Below are 9,868 nucleotides of genomic sequence, written 5' to 3'. Positions count from 1 at the left end.
GGTCTCATGGTGTAATGGCTAGCACTCTGGACTCTGAATCCAGCGATCCGAGTTCAAATCTCGGTGGGACCTTTGAATTTTGGATTTTTTTAAACATAATTTTTGTCTATGACCATGATCATGAACCATAACCTTAATATTTTACCAATATCTTTCATCATGCAAGAATTTACACCATTATCTTATTTCATTGACTTTATTTTAACCGATAAACTATATTTTTACAACACACGTAAATTAATTTTTAACGTTCATAATTTATAAAAAGAGCTGTTAAATAAAAAATATTCGTTATTGTTCATATTGTTATACAGATATCATATATCTTACGATAACTTGCATTGTGTACATTGTATTCACCGATATACTGATATGCTATTTTGAAACAGTTTTAAATATAATTTAAAATTTAATCAATTATCGTTTATCTATTTTATAAAATAGACGTTATCGATTATCGATCGTCGGTATCTATTTAGATCCCATAGTAATATTTTTAATAATTTCCTCTATTTTCATCGTTTATTGAATAGGTTTACAAAAGATTCAAATATTTAAAATTTGCTCGTTGCGTTTCTTTGGTTATAAATAATTAAAAGAGAAAGGAAAAAAAAGAAATTGACAGCGGTGGGATTCGAACCCACGCCCTTACGGACTGGTGCCTAAAACCAGCGCCTTAGACCGCTCGGCCACGCTGCCTTCGGAAATTGTCGTTCTCTATCTTGGTAGAAAAATTGTTTGTTACTATATATATTATATAACGTATATTAATTTATCGTTTAACAAACACTTTGCATTACATTTCATGTATATTCTATATACCATTGTATTCACAACTTTAACTCGATCATTTTACGCATATTTTTTCAATATTCCTTCTAAACGAAAGTCATTATTAATTATAAGAATGCAAAATATATTTTTATAAATAAACGATAAATTATTTGCACGTTATCTATATATATATATATATATATACTTCAATTTTCAGAAATATTTATCTCAATTACTTCATTAGAATCATGTATAAAATTTTTTGGAATCTTAACTTAAACTAGAATTAGTTTGCTACATATGAAAACTCTGATGAAAAATCCTTTGCAAAATACAGCAGTACGTCAGTACATAATACAAACTGTCTGTATAACATCAGAAATTATGTACTTCTCGCGCGGCAGAAACAATTAATTAAGTCAACAGACGGGCAATTAAGGCAGGAAGTTGCTATCGTGGAGCAATGATTAAACGCTTTCATCACAGACAGCGAATGATCGTCGCAGGTTATCATCATGATAAAGAGGTGGTCTCGCTTTCGGCCGCCAGTGTATATAACGGTGAATGCGTGACGTCTATTCTCGCCAAACGGGTTGCGTAATCCAACGAGGAATCATCTTTCTCGTAAGCGGACAGGCAAATCGAGTCGTTGCGTTTCCGCACCGATATGACGTTAATATTTCATATATTTTTCTCACTGCGAAATTGCACATTCAGCTTATATTGCGTCCTTAGAAATTGTAGATTTCTTAGCAAGGACAAAATCAAAGATAATTACAAAGATAATAAAGAAAAAAAACAAAGATAATATGTCGTGTATGAAATTTTGTCTATGTCTTTGTAGATATATTTGTTATTTTAAACATTCTAAACTTTTTGTCCGTTTTATGCGTATTTAGGCTCTTTTATGCGCATATAATCTTGACAGACACTTTTTTTTCCCAAAAGGGTCTTGTTCAAGATGACCTTGTATTCAGCGTTTTTCTATAGACACGTGCAAACTTTCTCTTTCCCTTATGGATTCTTCACAATAGCCTGCTGTTTGCTACATAGTCTTCTTTATCTTGATTAACTTTTTATCTTTTTCATTGAATCTTATTTTTATATTAATTGCGAAACTATGAAACTGCATGTATTTTCCGATATATATATATAGATATATTTGTCAAATTGTAAAGACACAAATCGCTTGATACTTTTAAAACTGGAAGATTACAGTAGACTCTTGAATTTTTATAACGCAAATTCCTAAAACGCACAAAAATATTGCGAGTATTGTTTTCGTACAACGATTCTTCGTACAACGTGTCAAATAATAAACACAGGAATTACCTTATTTAAAAATTAAGTCTGCTTTAGTTAAATATTAGATTGTTTTCCTCGCGTTATAGAGAAAAATTCCCGTAACAGCATGATTTTCTTTAACGCGAATTCATATAGCGCGTAACGTATTAAACGCGTTATATTGTACTTGGAGTCTATTGTATTTGGTAACTCATAGGGAACGAAAATTTTTACGATCGATTTCGACGGTCGTTACTTCTCACGTGGCTTTTGTATCTTTTATTATTATTATTTTCTTTTCTTCGAGAAGATATTTGCACGTTGAAAAGAAAGACAAAAAGAAAGGAGGAAATCGCGAACGTACGTCATTATGGTCGCGGAATTTCTTCGTTTTTATTTTCCCTTCTCGGTAGCAACGCGATAACATCTCAATATAAAAATTCATGCTCATAACGCGACTCCAAGTAAGACTTATTTTCCTTTTTTTTTTTCCTCTGTCTCTCCCTTTCGTTTCCTTTTTCTTTTTTTTTTCTTCTTATCACGTCCCTTGAGAACGACGAGCGTAAAACTGACGCTTTAGAGAGAGAAAAAGAACACCGGCCATGCCGAAACGACTGCAGACAGATCGATAAATTCGCGTGAATATTCGTGTAGCTGATAAGCCGGTGAGATAAGCCGAAATCGGTCTTTGCAAGTGAGGATCCCCTCGTTACGGATCGCAGATACGACCACGTTGGAAAATAGAAGATAAATCTTGCTCTTTCGTATTCTTTATGTCGATGTTTTATAACTTCGCCTCCTTTTACATCCTTATATTTATCGATATATTTTCATCTTTTTCTTCGTTTCTCCATTTCATCCATTCATCGATCAAGCGGATCAATCACGCTAAATTCATTCTTCGAATCTCTTCAACGTGTGAATATAAACGCGTTGACACCGATAAGAAGATAAGAAAATATTATTTATACGAATTTTTTAGAAATCCAAACCTTTTAAGAATTTTAATATCGAAATGTGAACGAATATATGACATTTGAGGAACGAAACGATTTATCAGAGTCGATCTCGTTTGGCCTCTCGTATATCGAAACGATATCGTTCCTTTCACAGTTACGATCGGAAAGGTTCGCGACAGGAGCGGTATATACCTGTTTAGCATCGCGTTTAGCAGAATCACGCCGCCACTTTAGCCTAATACTCGTGGCTGTCGCGGTAAATGATGGATCGTTAGTAGCGTACTCGTAGTCCATACGTAGATGATCCCGATGACTTGCATCGACTGAATTACGTCCCGCGTGTTGCATATCGTAGAGAAAATCCTCGGCGCGTACATCAGCCATGTCGCGTATAATATTATATACGCGAGGGCGTTATACGGATCCTCCGTCGAAATAAACTGGTAGAAGCCAATTGGGGATGATAAATCTATTATTTTCGGCGAATCATGGGAGGGAAACGCGTTGTGCGGCCGGATAATACACTCGATAGGCGGTACAGGTGTTCGTTTCAATAACGCAAAATCATCGCCGTCCAACTATAACGATTAATCGGATGATACGATCATTTGCCCCGTTAAACGATCGTTTTCCCAGGACAATCGAAATCATTAGCGGCGGAGCAAGAATCGTCACGTTAGAAAAATTAAAATAACCAATTAATCGCGAAACGATCCGACCGATATCATTGACGATTTATCGACAGACTCGCCGATCGATCGATTACACTCTCCGCTCCCGCTTCCGATAACACGCGGAATGATGCGGAAAACCCAGCCAAGAGGACTTGTATAAAACTCGCTCTCCTCGAACCGGCTCGTTAACGTCGAATGGGGGACGGTTTTCGGTATTTTCGCGAGGCCGTGCACACCGGCCCGACACAATGTGCCGCCCATTAACGAAATACTCGATGAATACGTATCGAGCATCGATCATCGTGGTATCGTGGGCTTCGCGTGGATATCCTCCCGTTAACGGTTGCCTATCGCCGCAATAATCGTCAACACGCTCAATAATCATGTCGTTTAATGACAATTGATGAGGAGCGGGGAAACGTCCACGCTTTAACATCGGCCCGCGCTCGCGTCTACGCTTAGCCGACTACATCCGTGATTCATAAGCGATAAACGCGAGCTACGCGTTTAGTAGATGCGTCGACCAGTGGTAGATGCACGCGCGTGCTTCGCATCGCTATGGGTAACGAGCGCGGGATCCCATTGTTGGCGGTGGGTGGGATGTGCGTTCCATTACGCGCGATCAGTCGATATTTTCTCGTAAACTCCGGCCACCGTTCCGTTTCGAATTCGGCGCAAACTCGCGTAAACCCGGAGATAGAGCGCGGGTGGAGCCAGGGTTTCAGGGCGTTGGAAACAGAGGCGAGCGTTTCCCGAAACGCAGCGGGGGAATATTTTCGCGTAACTGACCTCCGGCGATTCCGGATGCGCGGTGATGAAGTGTCTATATGCACTTCGTTGCACCGGCTCCGGATACGAGGAACCGCGCCTCTGGCTAACCTCTGGAAACACAACGTTACAACCTCGTCAAATATTTGCACCTTCCGAATCGAATTACATGATCGGTGTTTCTGTTTGTCTCGGCGTCGAGATATCGCTCTTTCTCCGCCCGGCCGCTAATTAAAATGCGCATACCCAGATGAGGCCTTCGCCACGATCGTCTGAGGCCGATCGCGCGATCGATTCATAATTAACGCGTTTAACGTCGAGACGCGTATATGCGGGGAGGAGCGAGCTCTCTGTGCAAATTTTTCGAAACGGTTATAATAACGCGGATTTTATTTTACCGGTATAGAGGATTTTTTTTAATTAAAACAAATTGCGTTATAAGTGGTCGTCCCCTCGATCGCTATTTCGAGGCTGATTTCACCGAGGCTATGCGCATATATCTCCGCTCGTACGATATCGGCGCCGCGGTTCGGGAAAAACTGCTCGATTACCGGCCGGATTATCGATCGATTTGTGCACCGAGCAATTTGTACATACGCGGCCGTGTGCACGTGCACGTATGGAAAACTCGTACGTTGGAGATATTTTTCAACCGAGTTGCGCGCAGGCTGCATCGAGAACCTGTAGTATCGCGTACATACACGCGCGCTTGCCATCGAGAGGTTTGGAGCACGACGCGGTAATTGAGAGTAATTTTGCAAGGCCAATTTGCGCGGAAATTTAAAACCAAAAAATTTTGTCCCGACAAACCCTCTCTCTTTCCATTCGATTCGAGCGAAACCCCATTCACCCGCGTCATCGGGCCAAAACCTCGTTTTCTACGCGTGTAATTCCATTTTCGCGTATGACCCACGTATGACTCGATTTTTCCATAATTTCCACGCTATCATTGGTGGAAGGTGGCAGGGGAATTTCAATTAAATTATCCGTTCGTTCTTTCTATTTCCTTCGTTCCCTGGCGGGGAAAGGGTGTGGAGTGGAAACAAATAACGGGTCCACCCCGATCGACGATCGCTCGAACGCTTCGCCCGGTGACGAAGTTTTCGTCGTTTACCTTTAATGGCCGCGGTCTTTTCGACGCGCTTTCGCGAGATTGCCGATGATTAATCAGTCCCGGCAGCCCCATTTTTAGCCCCCCACCTTTCGAGCACGCGACGACGATTACCCCTAAGCGAGACACCGCTTCCATTATTTGCTCCCTTTTTTTCCCCCGATTTTGCTCTTTTTCTTCTCTCTTTCCTTTTAATTTTTTCCTTTCTCTTTTTCCGTTTAAAATTCTTTACACGAGAACGATTCGAAAAACGATTACGATGACTGTTATCGGACGATCGCCCCAACGCGTGCCAATTCGTTCGAATTTCCACTCGATTTTTCGATTCAACGCGAATTAATACCTTTACCTCCTCTCTCAACGTATCGCAAACTGTACATACCGCGAACACCGCGTGGAATTTTTCTTCAAATGTATCAACTCGATCGACAATCCCCCGTGAAACTCGTTCGAAAACCGATTCAATTTTCCCATTCGAATCAATTAAACACATTTCGACAAACGATCGACGAATATCTACATATATATCTACATACATCCCCGTACAAGATACATATACCTCAACCTCCATCCTCCCACAAATATCCAACAACTCCCTCCCTTCCCCCAAAAGCAAACAGAGATCTCCTCCTCGTCCTCTCCAGTAAGAAAAGAAGACGGCGGCGTCTATCCTTCTAATATCGCTAATAACGGTGGATAAGTGCAAAACGAAGGGGGAGGAGTATTATTACCTGGCAGAAAGCGTTTCGTTGCGACGAAGTTTCTCGACTCGCCGTCGTCGGTTGACGCCGTGGGAATCCCCCGGGGGAATCGACGTATGACGTAATGCCGGAGGAATGGCTCGCAACCCCTCGCCCCCTTCCACCCTCCGGACCCTCCGACGCAACCCTTACCGCCTCTCTCTCGCGTCCTCCCTCGAACGCACGGGAACGGCGTTGGACAATGGCGGTGCGACGACTGAGGGCCCTGATTCTTCTCCCTCGGTGCATCGCCGATAAATGCGTTTAGCCAGGAGCGAGAAGCGAGCGCTCCGCGCTTCTTTCTCCTCGTGTTTCGGGCCGCGGTTTCGGGCGCCGAGATGGGACGCCACACGCGGCGTAACACTCTTGCGCCCCGTTGCATTCGGATGCAGTTTTTGCCCTAACTGGATTAGGGAACGAGAAAAAAAGGAGAGGAGGAGGAGGAGGAGGAGGGAACCGTGTTATTCCGCTGCAGTCAACACGATTCTGCAGTTACGTGCAATTTTTTTTTTTTTTTGCTGCTCCCTTTGTTTCTCTTTCTTTCTTTTTCCTCCGCTTCTTCTCTTTCTCCGTTTCGTTCGATTCCGAGATGAACTGGAAGGCGGAGAGAGAGGCGAACGAGCAACAACCCCTTCGGGGCTCGTGTTACCCACGCTCGATCGGCGTTTATTCTCTTGGCGTTCCCCTCCAAACCCGGTTTACCTACCCGAGATATATATATATATATATATATACTATATTTTCGCCGGTGTTTCGCCTTTGTTTTTCACCGTACGATGAAAGAAACGCTACGAACGATTTGCTCCCTGTATTTTTCCTCGTCCAACAGAAGAGGAAAGAATTTTCATTTACGTGCGTAGGTACGTGCGAGCCCTATGAGCTATTTGCTCGAGAACACGGCGGGGGCGTCGAATAATTAAAATTTAGTTTAAAGCGCGCCGACCATTGTGTCCCCCCTCCCTCCAATTTTTCCCTTCAAATCCCTTGAAAATGCCTCTCTCTCTGTCAACGCGGTCGTTGTTCGTGTTTTTCTACTATTGGCTCGTCGCGTGTCGAACACACCCGTGTTTCGTCCATTTTAATAGAATCGTCGTACGTTCTCGGAAAATTAAATACGGAAACCTTAATAAAATCTTTGCGAATTCCGCGATTTTCTGGCTTCACGAAACGTAAAATATCTCTGTCCGGCCGACTGGACGGGAGTTGTGGGGTTTCTGAAAAAAAAAGGTTCATAAAAAATATAAAAAAAGAAAAGAAAAGGAGAAAAAAAAGGGAAAGAAAAGGAAGTTCCCGATTGCTGATACCGAACGATCGAGCGAGCTTGAGGGGAATCGATGATTATACGTGTGCACTCCACAGCTTCCTGTTATTTCAATTTACTTCTATGCTTTTTACACGAATATCAGATTTCACTGTATAAACCATGGTATTCTCTTTTTTTTCTTTTCTCTCTTTTTTTTTTTTTATTTATTAGTAATCAAGGTAAAATTATACAAAAATACAAGCTTATACAAGCACCTCCCGTCGTAAAATAACGTGTAACTATTTTTTACTTGCACGAAGGTTTATAATATATATCGTAATTATGATGTTTCTTGCCCAACTGTACAATATTTGTATGTGTATCGACGATTTCGCTCCTCGATTAATTCCATCCCTGTATTCGTATGAACAGAGAATTATAAGAATTTATACATCAAATTACCGTGCGTACACACTTTTCGAGCATAAAATTATAAGTAATGTAATATCTTAACAGAAAGTATCATCGTGCGTGAAAAAAAAAAAATTGGAGATGCCGGGGATCGAACCCGGGGCCTTTCACATGCAAAGCGAACGCTCTACCACTGAGCTACATCCCCACGATACTTTCATGTGAATTTATACTCCATAATAACCGTTGAAGCGATAATGTAACTTGCGTATAACTAATTGTAAGATATTTACGAAAAATGCATGCTAAATCAATGCAATTATTTATGATTACTCGGACAAATGTTCAAATATGTACATATTCTCCACATTATAGAGATTATTATCGAGATCGAGACCAGGTGTCTGTTTCGAGTTTATTCTGTACTTATGTAATACCGATATTATTAACAGATGTATCGTATATTCGAACGTATAACGTATAATTTGACCGTCGTCGTATAATCCACATAAAGACCTGTTACGCGAATTACGAGTGGCCCCGAGGCAAAATCGATAATCGTCTATCGCAATTGTTGTCCATTATTGCTATGGATCCACGCACGGGGTTGGAGTACGTGCTGAAGAATTACGAGGGTGGCTAAAAGTCACCCCCCGTCGCGTGACTTATGCACCGGCAACCTCTAATGAAGATCTATCACCCGGTGCACCGTCGTCTCTTTTATCTTCCGCCCGCATTTTCCTTTTTTTTTTCTTTTTTTTTTTTTCACCTCCTCTGTTTTCGTTTCGAGAACAGAGTCTGGTTTATATAAATTATTACTTCACGTATACGTGTACACAAATTTACACTTTCTCGAATCATCGAATATTTTTACAAATCCTCTTACTTTTCCTGCATCTTTATTCGTTTATTACACTCTTTTCAGATTCTTATTCAAAATTTAATTCTCGTCTCGTTGACACCTTGTTCAAGAAAGGTAAAACTCTCGTAGCAACAGTAATATCAAACGATTGATTTACAATGGGAAAATCCCACGCACGAGCTTTCAGAGGTGGAGAATCTACGCTGGGAAAAGTGGGCATAGAAATAAAATTATGTCGGATCCTCCGACACCTTTTGAACGGATCCATTGCATTACGTCCAGCCGATACGAGTGTACACGCAGAGAATAGGGTAAAAGTGAAAGTAAACCGTTCCCTGTTGCTTTCTAAAGGCCAAGATGTTTATATGCATGGCGCAGAATGGAGGCATTATAATAAATGACGGTGGTTTTACCGTAAAAGAAAGAAGAAGGAAGTGTTCTTACGAATCGACGGACTGTTTCAACGGCTGAAAGAACTTGATAACTGCTACCATCCATTTACGTTGCGTTGATACATTCTTAATTATGTCTGTCGAGGTGTTGTTAAACCAGTCTGTAACACTTGACTCGAGCTTCGAGCGAACAGGATACATCTTAATGATCGTATTATATGTATCTTTTTCACAATACGTGACAAAATAGCTCAACTCAAACTCGATGAAACGGTAAATTAAATATTGGGTAAAAACAATTTTTTCTCTCTCTCTCTCTCTTTAATAACCAATGTCCCTGCAAAAAGTCAATATTCTTTTGACAACGCAGTAACTCGCAATCTGATATCTCCCTTTTAAATTTTCTGTATGCCTAAAAAAAACTTGATAAATCGTAACCCGATACCCGTAATGTGATATTTTAGAAGCGGACGAATAAGAACGAGCATTCTTATCGTATAAATCCGAGAATCTCCCTCTTTGGAAGTCCAAAGGCAAAGCAAACAGTAATGTGAGAATGATAGCGCGGTGTTTTAAAACAATACTCTTTGGCGCATCTTAAAAACAAGAACGGATGGACGGGCGGATCTCGAAGACGGATCTCCTTTTTC

At 41.1% G+C, this 9,868-nt stretch overlaps 3 non-coding genes across 3 annotated transcripts; 1 reads left to right on the top strand and 2 right to left on the bottom strand.

Moving 5' to 3' along the window:
* Trnaq-cug lies at window positions 1-72 on the top strand. The gene has a single exon. It is a non-coding gene; the product is annotated as a tRNA-Gln (tRNA).
* Window positions 73-619: 547 nt separating this feature from the next.
* Window positions 620-699, bottom strand: Trnal-uag. The gene has a single exon. It is a non-coding gene; the product is annotated as a tRNA-Leu (tRNA).
* Window positions 700-8,100: 7,401 nt separating this feature from the next.
* On the bottom strand, window positions 8,101-8,172 carry Trnaa-ugc. Its single transcript has one exon. It is a non-coding gene; the product is annotated as a tRNA-Ala (tRNA).
* Between the last annotated feature and the right edge of the window lie 1,696 nt (window positions 8,173-9,868).

The sequence above is a fragment of the Apis dorsata genome, unplaced genomic scaffold (assembly GCF_000469605.1).
Source record: "Apis dorsata unplaced genomic scaffold, Apis dorsata 1.3 scaffold_779, whole genome shotgun sequence".
Taxonomy (NCBI): Eukaryota; Metazoa; Arthropoda; class Insecta; order Hymenoptera; family Apidae; genus Apis; species Apis dorsata.
This window is presented reverse-complemented; position numbering and strand designations above follow the sequence as displayed.